The following is a 16,207-nucleotide window of genomic DNA, read 5'->3' as shown; positions in this document are numbered from 1 at the left end:
TGGCTACCAAATACCCAAATTAACAACAAAAAAAAAGAAAAAAAGAAAAATCAATAGTGAAAAATAGCTATTTTTTTTTTTAAAATTCATATAATTATGTCTTGTGCGACCCATTGCATTCGATCATGTTTTTGAATGTCTCATAAAATTTTCTTATTTTCACTATGGAAAGGAGAGAATCCCTCTCTCTATTGCTAATTTCATTTGCTCCACATGTCAAACGGCGGTTGGAATGTGAGAAAAAAAAAAAAAAAAAAAATCACTCCACCTGTATCACTTAAATCTATCTTCCACTCTTCTTTAATTGACTTTGACTTCGTTTCTCACTCTATTTTCTTATTATTCTTGATGATTTTTATTTGAAACCATCTCTCTTTCACAAACGGATACACACAGAGGAGGATTAATATTCGTTCTCTTTCCGACTCTCTTCATGTCTCCAAATCTAAGCATCTTACTTTTACTCTCCTCTTCTTGTCTCCACATCTTAGCTTCATCGTATCCCCCACCTGAAACTTCAGGAGATAAAGATAATGAAACTTTCTTTACAGACTGCCCATCGAAAAGATGCAGCCCTGAAGGACCTGAAATCAGATTTCCATTCCGACTCAATAATACCCATCAATCGTTTTGTGGCCTTAAAGGATTTGAATTATCATGCTTAGGTAACGAGACCCTCCTCCACCTTCCTTTCTCGGGTCATGACTTCTATATCCGTAAAATCGATTATCTTAATAACTTCGTCTCCATCATCGATAAAAATGATACATGCCCTTTGCGAAGCCTTCTCAACATCAACTTCTCAAGTTCTGTCTTCAATTTCACCGAGTCTGCGTCTGATTTTTTCATAATGAATTGTCCTCAAAGTGTGATACCCAGTATAGAATATTTTGGACCATTTAACCCAATCGATTGCCTCAGTAGCGATGGTAATCTAGTTTTTGTCTTTCCGAAGAGCCACTACTACTACTACTACCCATATGCCTTGCCTCTGAATTGCCCCATAATTAAAACAGCTAGGATTGGGGGAAATGAATCGTTTGACGGCAATTATATGTATACATATAATCTGATGGACATGCTCCTCAAAACACGAGGGATCGTGGTTGGGTGGAATGGATCAGAGAGCTGCACTATCTGTGAAAAGAAGGGAAATCATTGTGGATTAAACAGAGCAAGGAACGGAACTTTCTGTCGTCATATGGTCGTCCCTAGTAAGTATCCCCATTTATTTTCTTCTATTCTATTATTAGATCTACTCGGTTTGACACATTGCAAAATGCTGAAGTGACTTTAGTATTCACTCCGTTTCATGCTTTGTTGACGTAGATGGAATGATGGATGTGTGTAGGGAACCCTAGATGCTTTTCATCGACCTACCGATGAAAAGCATCAATGGTTCTGTCCACCTTCACATCAACAAAGTGTGAAACGAAGTGAATTTTAAAGTCACTCTAGCACAACTCATTCATTAAGGAGACTTCATTTTTCAATGTGTTTCACACAACAGTGCGAACATAATCATATAATTTTCACTCATATCTCCAGAAAACGCATGAAACACAATGAGATACAAAATCCCTCTAGGATATTCCTTCACTAAACCATTCACACTTTGTTGATATGGAGGTGTATAAGGAGCCATAAATGCTTTTCATCGAGTATCGAGTGAAAAGCATCTATGATTTGGTTTTGTGTGCACATCTACATCAGTAAAGTATGAATCAATGTCAATCTTGAGGTTATTCCACCAAAACTCTTTTTTATTTTTATTTTTATTTTTTATTTTTTATCTTTTACCTTTTTATTTTTATTTTTTATCTTTCAACTTTTACGTAGGAAACGTTGACCTTTGACAGCCTTTTCCTTCTGCCATAACTTTTAACCTAAAATATCCTTATTAATTAATAAGTCCAACTAGCCTTACTAAGGTTGAATGGATTTCACCCTCACTAAGGGTTCATTGGGCTCAACTTATGACATCCAAAAACATGATCCAATGCTTCACGGGTGTACAGGATAAAATTCTATTAACTTTGAAAAATAGATTCCTAAAAAAAATAAATTTTAAATTTGGGAGTTATGTGGAAATTTGATAACCGTCTATTTTCAAAACCTTGGATCAAGTTCAAAAAAATTCTTTTTCAATTTTGTTTTTAATTTATTTTTGGATCTGAGTTTTTCTATGAAACTTAGAGGACTCTGGTGTTGGATTACTGCAGTGGTAATCCATTTGGGCAAAACGACCCTTAGTAAGGCTTAAATATTTATTAAATTAGGAAATGCTGCTTCTCTTAATTAATAGATCTAAATTTATTAATTTTTATTCAATAACCTAAAAACCTAAATGCACCTTCAATGCACCAAGAGATGTCTTCTCCAATGAAATAATAGACAAAATCCATAAATTCCGTTCAGCACTGATCTTACTAAGGGGTATAGAGCTCACCTTTTGGAATCCAAAAACATTATCCGATACCACAAGGATATACAAGACAAAATTCTAAAAACATTTGAAGAAAAAAAACATACTTAAAAAAGATTATGTTTCATGGTTTAATTTTAATCTTAAATTTTGAAGTTTGGTGGGTGTTCGGTATCTGTTAATTTACAAAAACCTTGGATCAAGCCCAAAAATATTTTGCCTATTGAATTTTTTTATCAAAGTTTTTCCATGAAATCTAGAGGCTTGTGATGTTGGATTGCCAATGAGGCAATCCATTTGAGCTCAACGACCCTTGGTAAGATTTCAAATCTTACAAAGGTAGTAATGGAAGTGTTTTTCAAGATTAATATAGTAGAGGAAGAGGGAGACAAAAAAAACAGTTTCAAGGGCATCTTGTGTAATTTACTAGATATTTTGAAATAAATTGATAATTTAGGTATAATAAGGGTATTTGGTGTATTTTGTGTTATTAATTATGACGGAAATTGGGAAAATTCCTTCAAAGGGTAACGTTTCAAATTTTGGGTCTTGATTGGTCCATACTTTACAGTTGGAGCCTTTTGATCTAAGAGAAATTTCCCTTTTTCTTTTCTTTTTTTTCTTTTTTTTATACATAGACACGTATTTAGGTAAGTTAGAGACAACTGATTTTGTTGATAGTGATCACTGATCATCCTAATACATTCCAATTGACCCTAGGGTTGAAACTTGGACGGACTGTGCGAACTCAACTAAATTTATAGGCAATCTTGGATTAAGTTATGTAGAAGATGAATTGAGTCTGAATTAGAATATCTCAAACCAATCTCACTTCTTGTTGAGTTCAGGAGTTCAGGTTGATAGTTCGGACAACCAAACTCAACCTAAACCCGATGTTATATGTTAATATATCAATATTGTATATAAAATAATATTTATTTTTAAAATATTTCTTTCTACATATATTTGTAGTAAGTAAGGAAATATATATATATATTCAGTTTTCTTTCTATTTGAGTCAATTTCTATATGTGTTTATATATAATCTATTAGTTTTGTTTTTAATGTGATCTTTCTCATTTAAGACAAAGTTTATTTGTTGATCAAAATGTAATTAAATTAATTCAACTAACCCAATTCATTCAACCCGCCCAAAACTACCTACAGATAACCCGTGATCAAACCCAGTAGTCGTGTGGAGTTAAGCTAAGGGGTTCGATGGTAATTGTGCACTACTTTTGTAAAGGCTATAGACTCATGAAAATTGGGATCATAGATACCTTATCATTGTTGTATTAAAAAAAAAAGTTTTTTAAGTGGTACCAGTAGAAAATAATGGATGTGATGATATTAGCATCTCCCTATGTTCATAAACACCATCTTTAACAAATTAACAAAATATGACATATTATGATCGGATTAGAAGAGTTAGGATACAAATACAATAACTCAAATAGGATTTATATGAAAATTAAATGTGAGGCCGATTCAAAAGATCTGTGATGAATGAAAAAGAATATTTTTCGATAAATATATTAGTAAATTATTATTTTTTAAATAATTGCTTTTGTAGTGTGTTTCCATGCTTTTCATGGGAATATGTATTATTTTTTATGAATATAGACTATGGTTTTGTTGAAGGGGATTGGGTCAACCAAAAGTATTTTACTATTTTATGCCTCTTTTGGTCAAATAGATTTTAGACTTTAGAGTTAGTCATAAATTAAGTATCTAGAGAAAGAAAATACAATACCTATAGGCACTCTAACCATATCTAGACCATAGAGAAAATCTATTTATGCACAAATATAGGGGGGCAAAGTATTTACAAGGAAATTAAAAAAAACAAAATTGGGGATACAAATATACAAGACCTGACACTATAAATTATTGGTTTGCTTAGGATTTGCCAAAGCTTTGATTCAAAGTTCAAAGATGACTTAAAAATAATAATTGTATTTTCTTTACAAAAACTGATTATTGAGAGATATTTAATAAAATATAATATTAATTTATTCTTTAAAATTAAAATTTGCAAGAGTCCACGGTTTTGAGTGAACTGTGAACCCAAGGTGCACAAGCGTAGCACGTGTAAAATGTAGTTCAATATAACTTAGTTGAGTTTTTTTCCCTTCTTAATTTTTTTTCCCACAAATTCAACCAAACATTTTCCTAATTTGTTTTTTCTTATGAGTAGCTTCAGAGCAAGATGATCACAGAACAACCCTTCCTTCCCCATCTATAATTATCTTTCTTCTTCGTCCCTTCCATTCCTTTTGTTCAAGCTTTCTTTTAACCAAAAGTCATAACTTTTAGAAATAATATTTTGGAAAAATAACTTTTATTATCATTATTATTATAAATTTTTATTTTTATTTTTATTTTTATTTATGTTTAAGATATTCACTATTTATGCATAAATATATGCTGTTATTCACTATTTATAGATTACATTATAGACACTTAGATGTGTGTAGAGTTGTTCCCACGTCCTACTTGAACATGAATAAATTATACCAACTCTTCATTTTTATTTTCTCCAGGTCCTCAAGGTTCTCATTCTCACGACCCATTGATCATAGGTTAGCTCCTTAATTATTGCAAATTCATTTAAATTTTGTTTCTCAAGTAATACAAATTATTATATTGGTGTTAATTCCCTCTTTTGGGTATTTATCAATATTACTTATTATTTTATGCTTGTATCGGAAAAGTGAACAACAAAAGAAAACTGAGCTGATGGTAGAAAGGTTCCTAGCAAACTACAAGACCTTCAACCCGACCAGATATACTTTTGCAGATATTAAGAAGATGACCAACAAATTTAAACACAAATTAGGGCAAGGGGGTTTTGGATGTGTATACAAAGGAAAGCTTCACAATGGATTCCTAGTGGCAGTCAAGATGCTCGAGATTTCTAATGGAAATGGAGCAAATTTTGTCAACGAAGTGGCAACTATCGGTAGGATTCATCACGTCAATGTAGTTCGCCTTCTTGGGTTCTGTTCAGAAAGAACTAGATGTGCTCTCATCTATGAATTTATGCCTAATGGATCACTAGAGAAATTCATTTTAGCGAAAGAAGCTAACACAATTCATAGACCATTTACTTGGGAGAAGATGCAAGAAATTGCGATTGGAATTGCTCGTGGGATTGAATATTTGCACCAAGGGTGTGACCAACGCATCCTCCATTTTGATATCAAGCCTCACAATGTTTTACTAGACCATAATTTCCAGCCAAGGATTTCTGATTTTGGGCTTGCTAAGTTATGCTCCAAGGACCAAAGCATTGTCTCCATGACAGCTGCTAGGGGAACTACTGGTTACATTGCACCTGAGCTCTTCTCGAGGAACTTTGGAACGGTCTCCTACAAATCTGATGTTTATAGCTTTGGAATGTTGATGTTGGAGATAGTTGGTGGAAGGAAGAATTTAGATATCACAGTTGAAAATCACAGCCAAATTTATTTTCCAGAATGGATATATGAGCAATTGATTCAAGGGAAAAATCTAGAATTACTCACTCAGATAGAAGGAGATGATGAGATCATGAAAAAGCTTGCAATTATAGCACTATGGTGCATTCAATGGAGTCCAGTTGACCGTCCCTCCATGACATTGGTGGTCCGAATGCTGGAAGGGGACTTGCAAAGCTTAAAAATTCCTCCGAAGCCATTTTTTTCTTCTAGTGATCCTTAGAACAATGCAACCTTACTCTATGGTAAAGTGTTTGCTATTTATGTATAACAATAAGATGAATACATCTGTGGTAGTAGGAGATATCCAAGCCTTGTAGGAATTGAGTAGGATAAAGTGATTTTACCTTGCATTTATATGTTGTATATGTTTCCTCTTTTTAGAAATTTAAATAAAAATAAAAATAAATAAAAGTATAAAATAACAAAATATGATACAAAAATGTTATGATTATTTTAGGTTTCTATGAGGGAGAATTTTAGTTTTAGTTAATGGAATTTTAGTTTGTGCTCTCCTTATTTTGATTTATGATTTTTTTTATCACTATTGTTGGTTCTTTACTTGTTGTACCCATTTTTCATAGTAAATTATATCTTCAATAATGGTAAGATCTCCTCCTCTCCTAGTATCTTTCCAACTCTGAATAAGAATGTTTGTTAATGATCTTAAGTCGTTCACTCTATTAGTTTTTCATCAAGATGTCCTCACTTCATAGATAATCTTCAATATTTTGTAACTTCCTTTATAAGACTTTTCAAAGAGACTGGTAGTACATGTAAGGACATTTTTCAAAATTAAGGATATTATTTTAATATATTATACTTTTAGTTTTATTGAAAAAACCAATGAGGATAATGTTGAAATAGAATGAGGAATATTGAGAAACAATGGCTTAGCTTTTCCATTTGATTGAGAATGAATATATATACACAAAAGTTGGGCATTGCCGTGAGTTACCCAAAACACAAAATAGGAAACTATCCTAGAATTAGGGGATTACAACTAATTACAAGGATTTAAGATATAAAGAAAATTTGTTGTAATTAATTCTCTAATATGCCCCCTCAAGATGGAGCTCCGGAATAGATGCCAATCTTGACCCTTAATTCTTGAAAGGGACTTCGTGGAAGTGGTTTGGTAAGAGCGTCTGCAAGTTGATCTGCTGAGGAAACATGAGTAACACGAAGAGCACCTGATTGAACTTGATCTCGAATAAAGTGATAGTCAATTGCCACATGTTTCATGCGCGAATGAAAGACTGGATTACAATAGAGATAGGTGGCACCAACATTGTCACAATAGATAACAGACGCTGTAGGAAGAGTAACGCCAGGCTCTATGAGAAGGGAACAAATCCGATTGATTTTTGAAATAGTAACGACAACTGATCGATTTATCCCATTTTCTTCATAGTGAAATCGAGTTCCAACGCTCATACTTCAGTGGACGTCGCCTTTGGGTTAACCACGTAAAATCTCGTGTTGTGGGTATTATATTTTTACTCTTTCTTTGTGTAGTTGTTTATCTTCTTTGCATTTGCTACAATTAGATGGGTTATCCTTCATTGCCATTATCAAATAAGGTCTTAGAAGGTGTGACATACAAGGTGTTTGGTAAAATACCCAATAAGTGTTTGATCAAATTACTAAGTGAGCTTCACAAAGGTGTTCACATACACAAGAATGTTGATGCTTGTAGTTTGCTGCAAAGAAATGCAATACATTCCACTACTTGTTTACTTGGCCACTTCTCTTCCAACTGTTTTAGGCGACTTTTGTGACCAAAGAGGAAATTAAAGGTCAACCCTACTTCCTAGTTGGTTTGATTTTTGTGACATGTGATATGTGATGCACTTTTGACATGATAGTAATATGATTGCTGAGAAGTTGTTCTTGCCTATATACATGGACTTCCCTTTTTTATTGTTTTCAACAAATCCATTCTCAGAAGTCCTCTGTGCCTTTCTTGAGTTAGTAAAGGTAGTACGAAATAGATCATCAAATAGGATGGATAATATGTTTATCTTTAGGAATGTATGGTTGTAGTTGCAATATTATAACTAGGGAAGTTAGATGAGTCATTGTGCTTAATCAAACATTCACAAATCTCATTATGAATTATATTTAAGGAAGATGAGATATGAGTATTCAAATTAATTGTAAATATTTAAAGGGGATGAAACTGTATGAACCTTGGCATAATTCAATATTTCATTCTCCTAAGATCCATTTGTGTTAAGAATACATTATTTTAACTTGGATCCCATGATGATCCAGCCATTGTGACTGGTACTGGGAGCATAGACAGTAAAACCTACATGTTCCTAGGTCCTCAGAATGGGAGCAACACAAAGGGGAACATTGCACTCAATTTTGGGATGCCAACTCAAAATCCATTTCTTATTGATACGTTTTTTTCTTTAAAAATAAAAATTAAAAAAATATATATTTTTTCCTTTCAACTTTATGAATTAGACTTGTTTTGTCTTCTAACTCATGCCATTGCTAGTAGCCATCCATACAACTAGACATTTGCACACATGTTTGGGAATGTATAATCCAAGTTCATTCATTTAGTCTAGGCCTTGTAATCTTTTTTTATATGAATGAGGGTGAAGATGGGGTTTTGATCCCGAGTCTACAAGATCAAGTAAGGGTTAATAGTCAATTAATTAACACTTAATCAACATCACAAATTTCTTGAAAGAAAAGTAAACAAAAGCACAGATCTCTCAATAGTTACTCGTGAAACAAATTTGGAGTCCGTTGCATCACCACGCTTATATTGGGATTATTCACTTCATCGTTTTTTTAACTTTTAAATATATCAAACTCATGATGGAGGGAAAATTTAAAAAATTGTGAGTAATTATTGATTTGTTGTTTCTTTCATAAATAGATTGTCGTGTATATTTGCTTAAGTATATATTCATTGGTTTAGAGCTATATATCCAAGTTACAGTTCTAGGTATTCCCAAAAGGGGCACTATCAGTTAATTTTTTTTTTATATTGATGTTTCTTAAGCAGCCAATATAACCTTAAGATTGATGTTTCTTCGAAATGATAACAAAAAGTCATACATTTTTTTCCATCTTGCTCAACCCTTTTATCTTTGATTTTTCAAACCACATAAGATTGTTACTAACCATGTAAATATGTGATGAATCCACCAATAATGTTCTCATCCATTGCTCGTTTACTCATTCTATTTGATCTCGTTTCTGAAAAATATGGATTTAGAATTGTGGCGCCCCGCCAAACACTAACACAAAGTCCCATATAAGATCTCAAGGTAGTAGGTGGCGCCTCGAAATTTCGGCATGGTCTCCTCTGTTTATGTTAGTATTCAAAGGCGTTCAACCTGCACCTGATAAACATCATACACGATATCCTACATATACATACAAAATATAATAACTAACGAAAGCCTATATACATCTAATAACGTACGATAGATCAAAGTGTAGAAAAGCAAACAAAATACAAGATTATACAAAATTCTTATTCTAATAAAAGTCCTAACACTCAATATAAGACCCATAAGACTATCTGGACGAATTGACACCACTAGGGGGGTATAGTCACAATACTCACTAGGTAACAGACTTTAATTGTCTATTTGACCCACCAGATGATCCTCATTTACTGGTTCTACGCCCATTTCGCCAACTACAAGCTCTGAAGCTAAAAAAAGTAAAAAGAAAATGGTGAGTAACAATGGTTACCTAGTAGGGAAGCAAATAATTTCTTTCAATAACCTCTCCTAACATGAACGAATAAATATACTAAATCATTTTAATATATGCAAAGTTTTACAGAAAAAATTATGATTAACTAGTACATAGAGTCAGGTATGGGTAACTAAACATTTTAAAACTCTTACATCAATCAATAGTGCCCACTATAACATTTTCTTTTTATACAAATCTAATTAACAAAATAGAAACATTAAACATGTATTTTCATTTTATATATCAAAATAAGACAACAGATACATAATACATAATGGTGGAGTAGTGGAATTAGAAAGTTGGGATTCACGACTAGATCGCTCCCAGTTGGGACATGATATTTCATATTCTTTACTCGTTTTTAGTTCCTAATTTTGTAGCCGATTGCTACACTTTCCACACTTGGTTGATCATTTATCCGGCTCAGGCTAACCGTTTGACGTAATCGTAAGCAATGGGTCTCTTTCCGATGTGTCAGAACGTTCGACTACTATATATTGTTAGTGATCACTGATTAATCATCTTCGTCTATACCTATTAGACGTGCATATGATTCCCAAATATACAATCCATTCGTATACGGTCACATTTACAATACAAATTTATTAGTAAAGATAGAGAGGAATAAACTCGGATTTCAGTTGTAACTCCACTCTCATACGCGTCCCATACCACGTATGAGGTTGGTTGTCCTTACTGTACATCCCAGAATAGTACACCACTCCGGATGATATGACGCACTATCTCTTCAAGCATTCACAAACTCTTTAACAACTTACAAAATAACTAACTACATATATATATATATATATATATATATATATTTTCACTTGAAAGTAAAAAAGAAATTAACAATACAAGGTTGAGAATGGATATCTAGTTTCCTACCCTGCAAATGTGATCACCTGGCCTAAAATAAATAATAAAACAGAAAAGTAAACAGCGCCTGGCACTAACCAAAAGTAAATAAACATGCAACCAATCATTATTCTTGGATATCCGTTCACCAACCTACACACAACACACAATATAAAATGCAGACATCACTCATTCGCCTTATTTCCTACCCCGAAGCCACGTGTCAACTCATGGAGCCTGTCATGTGTAGCACTGCTAACACACCGCTATCCTAACTGATCACGGGCCCAGTTTGGCACGTGCACGAGATATGACATCCCATCTTTTCGAATGTAAAATACAGGCATCACACCTCGGGTGTGATTTTGATATTTTACCATTTCATCCACTTTTTCCATTTTTTTAATTTTCATAATTCTCAATTTTTTGAAAAAAAAAATATCCATTTTCTGAAATTCATCAACTCAATATAAGTTCACTGAATATTAAATCATTTTCCAACTATAAAATTTATTTTTTCAATAACATTGAAAAAAATACAAAACTTAGATCAAAATAGGGTCCGAGCAGCGCATAAGACCCAACTAACAGAAATAACCCAATGAAATATTCTACCCACGTATAATTTATTATAAAATATATCAAATATGTAAGTTCTGATGTGAATTTAAAATAACCAATTGAATTCTATATTTTTATAAACACATCACAAATTTTTAATAAAATCCTAAATGCAATTTTCATAAATCTACAGTTACCGATAGATATTGAGAGTCCTTTACAATCTCTGTGGGAGATGATCGAAGTGCGTGCACAAAAATCGAGACGATTGGCGTGAAAATCGAGATTAACCAAACTTTGAGGTGGTTGATTTTTTAATTTGACCCGATAGTTTCAAAGATCTAGACGCCGTCGTCCTTTCTCCATTCTGCGAAGGATGACGGTTTGACCCCAAATAGAAAAAATTCGAGGTCGAAGTTACGAAACTCTTATATATATACAACTGATTTTTGACGATACAGAAAGAAAAAATGAGAAAACGAAAGGAACTTAGGTGAGTTTTGTAGAGAACGAGGCTGCGGACGTTTCTCCCTTCTATGTCGACGATATAAGAAAGATCGTTTGTGGCGAATCGAAGTTTGAAAATTGGGAAGAAAACCAATTTTAAAAAAAAAACTCGTTGACTGGTTTTCTGTACGACTTTGGAAGATGAATAGTATTTTTACCAAAAAAAAATTATTTATATAAATGCAGGATGAAATCGATATTTTTCCTATTGTTTCGTTCGATGATAACTTGACCGTCCGGACTCCAAAAGTGACGAATGAATACTCTATTTTGTTTAATTTTTCATTCTGGATATAATGGTATTTTCAAATTTTATAAATTATATCTCTAGAAAAAATTTACTTTTTCGACCTGATATACCCTATACTTTACGTCGTTTTCATTTTTGACAATAATTTGACTTTCTATGCTTCAAAAATGATAAATAAATAGTCTCATTTCTATAATTTTTTGTTACATATCAAATGGTATGATCGAATTTTAAAAATTCTTACTCTAGTAAAAAATCATTATTTAGCCTAGTCTGACTCGGTAATTAAGGATTTTGCAACTTTTCTATTCAGACTCACATTTGGGCGTGCTTTTAGGATAAAATTATTTTTTGATCATTTTAAATCCAATGATGAGGTCAGATTTCATTAAAAATGATCAGAACAAAATCCTAAAGTTTTACCCTAAGTCCCACTTTTAAGATATTCTCAAAATTTCACTATTTATTTTTTCTCGAGATACAAATCAGAAATTCGGTATTTTACAGGAATCAAGGTTCATGGTGGGATGACTTTTAGCCAAGAAGAAATTATTGGATTGAGGGGTAAAAAAATGTATAATTTTGGGGTTAGGGGATTTCATTATTTGGCTTCAATGAACAAATAAAGAGAAGAAACTCTGAAAATTCGATTTATATGTTGTGAAATAGAAACTTTTCATATTTCTTTCGAAATGTTGATTTTCATATATTGTGCCTCTTCTTCTTTTTTTTTTTTTTTTTGGTAGGAGGCAATCGAATTTCTTACCAATCAATTGATGTATGATCTGAAAACTTGTTGAAGGCAATCAAATTTCTATTAGTCATACAAATCTTCTTCATTTTTTTTTCCTTTCTTGTAGTCATACCAATCATTTGCCTCCTAAAAAGCTAGTCTGACATATAATCCCCCAACTAGTGCAACAAAGATGAACTAATTGGATTGGTAGTCATTCATCCATTTTCTTTCTATTGGCCTAGAATGTCTATCTGATCAAGTTATTAATTTGGCCTTTATGAATGATACCTCAACTTGCAATAAGATGAATCTTCCCCGATAAGATTTCTTAATTTCCTCTTAATTCAAGGTCGGTGATTAAAAAAATGAAATAGTAAAGAGAAAAAAATCGCACATAAGGATTTACGTGGTTTGGTGATGTGCCTACGTCCATAGATCAGAACATTAATAATCACTATTTTCTCTCAAGTTTTACAGTCCTAGAAATCTCTTCTGAAATCAGGAGTCAATGAAACATGTAAATCTCCCCAACTAAGAAACCTTCAAAATTAGAAAATATTTAAGAAAATATTATATGATTGCACTTTCCGTAACCCTAAAACATTTGGGCCGAGCGCACCCCCTTCACACCTTGCAATTGTGCGCCAATTGAATATAAGACATCTCATACACAACAGGGTGCTCCCAACTTGATGAAAAGAGATTCTAGTAGCCAATGTGATGGTGATGAGGTGATAATGGACAGTGATGTACTACATGAAATTTACCATCACAATATATATACTATACATGATCATGCTAGACCATAGTAACCTGGTTGGTAATTCCAATTCAATAATCTTTATTTGCTGTATGGCCCGCCATGTCTCATTTTTCTCTCTTTGAAGGTAGGTGAAATATAAGGCTGTCTTTAATCTATCGGCTTCAGGTCAAATTAGGAACCTTCTAGTAAGCAAAACGGAAATTTCCAAGTGTTGACCACAGATGTCATCTTCAAAAGGTCCCCATCCCCACACGGTTCCACCGAATTCCATATAACTTGGACTAATCATGTATGATTTGGTTAGTATTAAAAATAAATCCTTATTTTATAAATCCTAAGTTTTGATCAATATTAAAGATATCCCTTTGTTATTAAACTAATGATACAAGTGATTGATGGATCGGAATGGAGACTTGAAATGATATGAATACGGCCATAATAATTGAATAATTAAAAATGAGTTTATGGGACTATTGAAAAAAATTGATAGGTTATTTGATGTTCTTAAATTTATTTGATGCATGTAATTGAATAATTTACATTTAATAAATATTTAAAATAAGTTTAATTTATTGTATAATAAATATTGTTGTTATTTTATTCATTACTTTAATTTTTTTTTTTTAGCAACAATGGCAAATCATGTGAACCCTTGATCCTTTTTTAATTAAGCGTTAACCTTTACTGTTTAATACTTCAATTAAACATGAGACTCCATGAAAAAAAAAAATTGATCAAAACTTTGATATTTGCTATCAAAATTTGGGACGTGACACCACCACCGGTGGTGGAGTAATTTTTAGGTGCTGCCCATGCTTCATACCCATGTTACTTGGTTTGTGGGTCGCTTAGTTCAAATTCAAGTTCATGGTTCGTCACTCGACAATGAACCTAATTCTTTTTAGGGGTAAACGGAGATGAGGGCATTTGAAGGTTGAAATGATGAGTAGGATAAGATTTTGAAAAGAAAAAAATCAAATATTTATTTATTTATATATTTAAGATGATGGTTTTTGGTCATTGTGCATTAATCTATGATTAAATATCATCAATTTAAAATTTTGAGGGATATCTCAAATATTATCAAAATGTGGGGGGGAAATGTAAAAATGCAAAGTAAAATGAAGTTCATTAATTCATTACTTTTCACAAATGTAGAGTGAACCGTACTGTGAACTGGTTCAATTTGAATCAATTCGCGGTTTGGCACTTAACTAGCGAATTGGGTAACCTAGCTTTATACAACCTATCTACAAAACTAACTTTTGGTTTTCCAATTTAGGTTTCCCTTAGCGTATTGTTATCGGATTATCGTGAAATTGGTTTGTAACTTAAAAGTATTGAAATCCTCTAACAATGGAATGTGTTTTAAAATTCGTATAATGGTGCCCTAGTTTTTTCGAAAATTAGGATTTTTTGGATTGGGAAAAAACTCTACGAAAAACTAGTTTGCCAAAAAGGTCTTAAAATCTCCCACCTTAAATCCTGCGTTGCTAAAACGACAAAAGATTCTATGTTCTCGTTGTGATTGACGAAATTTGTGTTGGTCGCTATTTCATTTGATTATGATTGTAGATCTTTTCGCCATGATTGTTTTAATTTTCTATGAAATCTCCTAGTTCTCGCTTTTCAACCTTAGAATTCGCTCCCAAAATTGTAGATTTTTGTTAGGGTTATGTTTCTCTATTAGGCTTTTGCAAAGAGTAAAGCAGACATTTTGTAAATTCTTTGTTAATTGTGGCATTTACCCCACTTAAGGGTATAATGGTTAGAAGATTCAATTATTTTGGTTTCTAACATTTTTGAAATGTTTTACACAAACTTGTAGTCCACGGTTAATAATTTTTTGTTGTGAGTCTAGCGATGTGCTCGAACTTTTAAGTTTTCAACTTTTCAAAAATACCCCTACTAAGCCCACGTACACTTAGTGTGAAAATCAATTTTTTAATTCCTACCCCCCCCCCCCCGATTCAGATTCCAACATGCTTACATGTTATCCCAGGATTTTCTAGCATTCTGCATTCAAATATAAGGTTTATTTCTTCAATAAGTTTATCATTTAGAATCTTTGGGTCTCGTCCTAAGTATTTTAAGTTCTTGAGATACAATTTAGACTTTTTTGGACATTAAAGAGTTGGACATACCCTATCCACTTTCTGGAGAATAGTTGAGATACATCCCTATGTTTTCAAATTGATTACATGATCCTTGATGTCGATCTTAATTTCTCTATAAATTTAATCTATATGACCTAAATACCCTAATATTTAAGGGACAATGACTCCAAAGACCTGCTTTTTGAAAATATGTACCAAAAAGTCCCTTACAAAAAATTATGGACTCTTTAGTCCTATTTTTATCAAATATTAATCTAAAAAGGATTTTTGAAGTGAAAAATACTATAATTACCCTTTAATGATTGTTTAAGTTTAAATAAAAAAATTTATTTGGGATACTCCTATTTTTTAAAACTAATTACAAGCCCCTTGACCATGGTCATATCTTATAGAACAATGAAAAAAGAGAGATAAATGAAAAAATAAAATAATATATATATATATATATATCTTTGTTTTCTCTTCCCAAAACTTTTAATCTTTAACTCGCATAGATGATGATGAAGATGAATATGATCATCATCATCTATCATCAAAATGATTTGATCTATGTATAATAGATTTATTAAAATATATAAATAATTTTAAATAATTAAAACATAATTTTAAAACTTGACTTGAATGTTCATCAAATTGATTTAACTAAAAAATTAGCAGCTCGACTTAAATGAGTCAAATAAAATTATATTGAATTGATGAATAGTCTTTTAATAAATAAAAAAAATTATTTTTTATTTTTCATAGAAATATCAATAAGAAAATAAATTGATCAAGTTTTT

General features: G+C 32.1%; 2 pseudogenes across 1 annotated transcript in view; both read left to right on the top strand.

Annotated features, from left to right (window-relative positions):
• Window positions 1–257: 257 nt before the first annotated feature.
• LOC147394510 (rust resistance kinase Lr10-like) overlaps window positions 258–16,207 on the top strand; it is a 90,833-nt pseudogene continuing 74,883 nt past the window's right edge. Inside the window, exons 1-2 of the transcript XR_015181376.1 lie at window positions 258–1,217; window positions 4,969–5,007. The product of XR_015181376.1 is annotated as a rust resistance kinase Lr10-like (transcript). The remainder of the gene's footprint in view (window positions 1,218–4,968; window positions 5,008–16,207) is intronic.
• LOC147394513 (rust resistance kinase Lr10 pseudogene) lies at window positions 5,033–6,261 on the top strand (annotated as a pseudogene).

The sequence above is a fragment of the Akebia trifoliata genome, chromosome 9, assembly GCF_017979445.1.
Source record: "Akebia trifoliata isolate Shusen 1 chromosome 9, ASM1797944v1, whole genome shotgun sequence".
NCBI classification, from domain to species: Eukaryota; Viridiplantae; Streptophyta; class Magnoliopsida; order Ranunculales; family Lardizabalaceae; genus Akebia; species Akebia trifoliata.
This window is presented reverse-complemented; position numbering and strand designations above follow the sequence as displayed.